Below are 6,846 nucleotides of genomic sequence, written 5' to 3' on the forward strand. Positions count from 1 at the left end.
CTTGATGGCCTCTCAACGTCCCTTCCAGTCCTAGTGTTCTATGATTCTGTGATGTTCTAATGTTGAAATAAGTTATTTCTGAAAAGAGCGTTCACGCTGCAAGAGCATTTCAAACCTCAGCATTCACACTCGCCCAATTTTGAAATAAGAGCAATGATGGGATGCCTTCCTGGACGCTAATTCAGTTGTAATTAGCTCTGCTTTGTACACGTTGAGTTAATTTCGAAACTGAAAGAGGGGGTTGGCAAAGGTCATTTGTTTGGGTGGAGTTACTATTTCAACTTAATTGCCCTGTTATTCCAAAATAACAAGCTTTGCAGTGCAGAGGCAAGAGGTTTTTTCCAGAAAAGAAGGAGTTTTTCTGGGGGAAAAAAAGCAGTGTAGACAAGCCCTTAAGAAAACACATCCCCGCCCTACCGCAGGTTTGTGGCTGATGCACAGGATTGGTTCAAATTTAACAAGGGCTCTGTGGTGACTGAGCGTTATTACAGCTGGTCTCAGTCCAAGAACTTCCTCCAGCTGTTTTGGTGACACAAGATCACTCCTCACAACTGGCAGCCCTGATGGAGCTTTCAGCTTGCCACAGCTTGACCAGGTGCAGAGAGTAAAGTAGCTTCACTCCTCCAAAGGTGACCAGAGTTAAAGTGCCCTGTGGGGCTTGGAGCCTGAGCGAGGTTGAACTGTTTCTGTGCTGAAGGTCAGAAGAATAGTCCTGTTCTCAGGGCTGTCAGTTCAGTATCATGTATTCTCCACCATCTTGTCTTAAACCCTTCATGCCTTCTGAATTTTAAGCAGCGTAAAAGCTGGGCCGTGTTTCATTACAGCCATTGTCAGCAGGTGCTTCAGGTTCACTGATGGACCGGCTGTCATTTGCCCTCTTAGTGACACGGGACGATTATGTTACTGTACCTGTGTCTGTGGCATCGCTGTTGCAATTTACTTCCTTCAGACTGGCCTGTCTCCTTACACAGCTGTGCTGACATCTGAAATACCCACAAGAGCTGCATTTTCAGCAAGGAAAACTCATTGCTGCCCCCTGCCGGACAGAGGTGTAATCTCAAGGAAAGTCACTGGGCCAGTGGCATTTTCCAGAGAACAAAAGATTTGGGTTTGCTGTGGCCCCTAAAAATTCATTTCCATGTTTTAAATCAGAGCGTGTGCATAAACTTCATACAGCACTCGAGACAGTTCCCGGGGAAAGATAGGGCTCAAGGTGGCGGTTCTGTGCTTCACGTATCATTTCCAGGGCTGCTGAGCAGTACAGTGGGCCTCTGAAAGCAACACCGTTATATTCTTGATCTTCTCACTTCTAAAGCAAAGCTCCTCCCTTCTATCAATTCCTACTGGGGCTGTGACAGTAAAGGCCAAACATAATTCAGGAAGAGGAAAGAGATGTCACTGCTTTGTTACACTCAGGGCGTATTTAGAAGGTTCTCTTGGCAACCCTAAGAGGTAGACTTTTTTGTAAACGAACACTAAGAGTGGAGAGGCCTGTGCATGTCCCATTAGGGTTAGTCCTTCAGCCCTGCCCACAGGCGTGTGGTCCACTCTTCTAGAACACCACTTTTACCAGACAGGCTCATTCTTGCTTAGATGCGTGTCACAGGCCCAGTTTAGTAGGTGAGGGACTCCCTTAGCTCACATAGCAGGGCCTTCAGTTTGGCACAAGTAGATGTAAGTTCACAGAATCAAAGAACACGAGAACTGGAAGGGACCTCAAGAGGTCTTGGAGTACAGTCCCCTGCCCTCACAGCAGGACCAAGCACCATCTAGGGCATCCCTGGCAGGTGTTTCTCTAACCTGCCTTTAAATATTTCCAAAGATAGAGATTCTACAACCTCCCTAGGCAATTTATACCAGTGCTTAACCACCCTGACAGTTAGGAACTTTTTCCAAATGTCCAACCTAAACCTCCCTTGCTGCAGTTTAAGCCCATTGCTCCTTGTCCTATCCTCAGAGATTAAGGAGAATAATCTTTGCAACAATCTTTTACTTGAAAACTGCTATCTGTCTTCTCTTTTCCAAACTAAACAACCTGATTCTTTCAATTGTCCCTCATTGCGCATGTTCTCTAGATCTTCAGTAATTATTATTATTATTATTTTTTTGCTCGTCTCTGGACCTTCTGCATTTTGTCCACATTTCTCCTGAAATGTGGTGCCCAGAAATGGACACAGTGCTGCAGCTGTGGCCTGATCAGCACAGAGTAGAGCTGTCCCCATGATGTCCTAAGTGACCTAGGAGTGCAGACCAGTGACAGCCATGATGTACCTGCCCTAGGGCACCACACATTTGTTCAAACCATTACTCACTTGCTGTCTCCATCAGGGATGGGAGAGTTCTGAGTCTCGATTCATTAGGATTTGCAAAGTCCCCTGACAACCTCGGACAACATCTACTGTAGGAGGGGCAGGACCATCTCTTTGTTCTCCATGTGTACAGCACCAAGCACAACCTTATTTGTGACTCCCAGCTGCTGCAGTAATAGATCAAATGAGCGAGAAAAAGCGGGAAATCCACAGTGTGCAAAATGACAAGCTCCCGTGTTTCCTCTCTTAGGAAGTGAAAGCTGTGCTGCATGCGAATGGAGCACCGTGCCTCTGCTGTGTATTAAGGGCACTGTCCAAAGTTACTCATGATCTGCACACAGACAGAGGAGACACTTGCAAACCCACTGCTCCCCTGATCAGGGCTGAAGCTCCTGCCCGGCTCTGATCTATAGTGAATCCATCCAGTAGTGGCCCCAATGACCTCACCCTGCCCTTGTCCAGCCCCATTAAGCAGAGCTCTGGAGTGCACATCTGCAGTCTCTCCAGGTGCTCCTCAGGTTGTGCTGGAGAACAACACTGGTTCCATTGTGCCCAGAGATCTCAGGGCCTACAGCAGGGAGGCTGGAAGAATTTCCCCCTCAGGCAGAATAATCAAAGAAATCACAAAGCAGAATTTTAAGGGCACTTTAAAATGTTTCCAAACCTCCATATATATGAACCAGGGAGCTGTGTGATGCCCCTACCAGGCCGAGTCCCATTTGAACACTCATTCCAGCAGGAGGGGCAGCCAGCTCCCTGTATCAGAACAGGAGGATCAGAAAACTAGCCTGGGGACAAAGATAGAGGGAGGTGATGGAAATTCCCATCACTCATTTGAAACCAGCTCTGTTTGGGAAGATATATGTTTATTTTTTACAGTATTCACTGAATAAGTATTTGCCTCCTATGTGTTTGTCAAAAATCTTTGGAATCCCCCAGAGACTGGCAAGCATGAATGTATATTTAGACTTCAAGCTGGGAATGATCATTTTTGTAGGTATGACTCTGGTCTCAGATTTAATGGCTACTCCAAATACTCTGTGCTTTCTTGGTAAATATCTATAGCACTTTGATTGAATTCCTCTTGTTTACTTGACAGCAGAGTCTTCAGTGCTTGGTTAACTCTGAAGCCAAAAAACTTTTCGGAAATGTGAGATTTTAGATTGAATAGCATTGTATTTATTACACTGCCGATCTTGGTGGACTGTGTGCTGTCACTCTCCAGGTTCAGGTTTACAGGTGGAAATACATTCAAGTAGCTGTAGGAAGGAGCAATCAGTTTCATGCATACACGATGGAAAATGACTGCATAGGAAGGAGTACTGTGGAAAGGGATCAAGGGATCATAGTGGACCACAAGTTAAATATGAGTCAACAGTGTGACACTGTTGCGAAAAAGCAAACATCATTCTGGGATGTATTAACAGGACTGTTATGAGCAAGACACGAGACACAATTCTTCCACTCTGCTCTGCGCTGATTTGGCCTCAACTGGAGTGCTGTATCCAGTTGTTCTCAGCACCACTTTTCAGGAAAGATGTGGAGAATATGGAGGGGATCCAGTGAAGAACAAACAGAAATGATTAAAGGTCTAGAAAGCTTGATCTGTGAGAGAAGACTGAAAGAACTGGGTTTGTTTAGTATGGGAAAGAGAAGTCTGAGAAGGGGCATGATAACAATTGTCAAGTATCTCAAAGACAGTTACAAGGAAGAGAAAATAAATTGTTCTCTTTGACCTCTGATAGTAAGACAAGAAGCAAAGGGCTTACACTGCAACAAGGGAGGTTTAGGGTGTACATTAGGAAAAGCTTCCTAGTTGTCAGGGTAGTTAAACACTGGAGTAAATTGCCTAGGGAGGGTGTGGAATCTCCATCACTGGAGATGTTTAAGAGCAGACTAGATAAACACCTAGTCTGGAATGAATTGCCAAGGGAGGTGGTAGAATCTCCATCACTGGAGATATTTAAGAAGAGGTTAGATGGATGGCTTTCAGGGATGGTCTAGAAAGTACTTGGTCCTGCCATGAGGGCAGGGGGCTGGACTCGATGGCCTCTCGAGGTCCCTTCCAGTCCTACTCTTCTATGATTCTATGAAACACCTGTCAGGGATAATTAGATGGTACCTGGTCCTGCCATGAGTGCAGGGGACTGGACCTGATGACCTCTCAAGGTCCCTTCCAGTTCTAGGAGTCTATGATTCTATGATCCACCAGCTGGGTCCCACTCTCAGTGTGCCACCGTGGGCCATGCCCATAATCCAGGTCGCGCTGGTCTGGGTCTGCCCTTGGACAAAGCCCAGGATTAACTTTCTGGTCCACCTTGTAAAGTCCGGGCTCCACTGGCTCAGGGGCAGGTGAAGTCAACTGGGATGAAATCCTGCCCCACTGGCATGAATGGCAAAGCTCGCACTTTCATCAGTGAAGCAGGATTTCACACCTGAGCTCAGGCCCCTCCTGTTCACATTTATGGGCCAACAGGTCAGGTGCCCAGCTAAGGTCTGAGAACATAATCTTTACCCTGAGGGGAGGGGGCAGGGATCAGGTAAGTGAAGTTTGGATTATCCTGGTTGTACTGAATCTTGCTATTGGGTGTGCTGTCCCCCACTCCCAGCGCTAGATTGCCTGGAAGTTAGTATCCAGTGTGGTCTTCACAGGGCTTTGGTGTCCCTTCATAGCTGGCGGCTTGGCTGGTGTCTAGCACAGTCCCACCCCCTGGGAAGTTTTGTCTCTAAGAGTCATACCCTGTAGGCTTCCAGCACGGGGAAGGCATCAGTAAGCACCTCCTTGCCTGCAGCTATATATAACTTGGTCTGACAAGTGCTCCAGAGTAGTGCAACTTCATTAGCTGGTTTAGAATTACACTGTTCACACCTCCTGGGACTTCAGCTCCTGGATACTAAATTCAACTGTGCACCAAGGGCAGCCTGCAAAGCTTTCCAGCACAGAACAGTTCCTTCCTGTGCTGACTTTGGCTCGTAAGAAGTTTAAGGTCACTGCTTATCTGCAATAAGTGAGGTGCCTTGGTGATGGGCACAGCATAAAAAATGAGACAGGCAGATCCAGTGAGGCATAACCCAGCCTCCCCATCACTAAGGTTATTACAGTATTCATGCAGGAGGACAGATCAAGGCTGAATCCATCTGCTACAGATTTAACCTTTCTAGTCCAGCACTCTCTTATCTGGCAACGTCCATAGTCCAGCATGATTTTAGTTAGCCAGATGGCCACTTATCATGGAGGCGGCCAAGTTGCCAGTGGTCCCATAGTTTGTTTCCAGCCACCAGTCCTGGCTCTCAGCATTCTGTGCTGTTATTTAGCTGTAATTTACCTCTAAATGTCTTCTAAGAGCCAAGTAAGCACTGGAAGTGTTGGTAATGCTGCTAGACGATATTGATCTACTGTGGTCCAGCAAATTCTCTTGTTCGGCACCAGTCAGGTCCTGAAGATGCCAGACTAGGGAGATTCAACAGGTAGCAGATTTCGTTTTTCTTGTGTTTATCTTCACCACATAACTGGAATCTGCAGTAGTGATTTTGTAAGTGAGCAGTGATGCTGCCTGGTCTGGAGAAAAGTGGCAAAGGAACAGGATAGGATGTAATAATTTCTAGCCCACATAAACTGAGTGAGTGCATCTGCATGTATATTATCCATGGGAACGTGTGTGCCTAACTCCCTGGCTGGTAAGTTTTAAAATGTTGCACAGCTGAGTCAAAGGGTGATTCATTATATTTCCGTTGTGACCACATCACAGATCCAGGGTAAAATGTGAACTGAAATATATTTTTCTAGGGTAAATCAATCCCCAGCCACAGATCTGTTTCCCTGGAGATGAAAACATCATGCATTGGCTAGAAAGGTAAATGAATAACTGAAAGAAGTGGGAGTTTGCCTGAGTGAGAACTAAATAAAATCCAAGAATATGATCATACCCCTCCATGGGTAGGGAGCAGGACAATTCATGCTTCCTATGCATTCTTCTGTTCAAAGGGGTATGAGCACTATGGTCCCATGGTTAGGACACTTGCATAGGCTGAGGGAGATCTGAGTGCAGGACCCTGCTCTGATGATGTCTTCACGTGTGACCTCTGGAAAGGCACTTAGCCTGTTTCAACACTACCATGGAAGACTGACCCGCTCAACATCCATCTTCCGTGGTTATGTTACATGAATGTGTGAAACGGTGCTTTCCTGGGTCAATGTCAACTCCAGAACTCCTGATGAGAAGTGAGGATTCAGGAAGGTCAATGGGAGAAACACTCCCATTAACCTTCTTCTGTGAGGAGAGCCATAGCAGTCGACCACTGATAAGTCAATTTTAGCTACACAATTGGCATAGCTAAAATTGTGTATCAGCGGTCAACTGCTATGTCTAGTATAGACGTGGCCTTAGACTCTCTGTGCCTCAGTTCTCTGCCAGCACAAGTGGGATAACAGCCCTTCATGAGCTGTAGCGAGGGGAAACACCTTAAAGATTGTGAGGTGCTTGGATACAACCGTGAGAGAGGCCAGGAATGGACTAAGAGAGATTGCCAATTCAAG

Source organism: Carettochelys insculpta, chromosome 2 (genome assembly GCF_033958435.1).
Source record: "Carettochelys insculpta isolate YL-2023 chromosome 2, ASM3395843v1, whole genome shotgun sequence".
Lineage (NCBI taxonomy): Eukaryota > Metazoa > Chordata > Testudines > Carettochelyidae > Carettochelys > Carettochelys insculpta.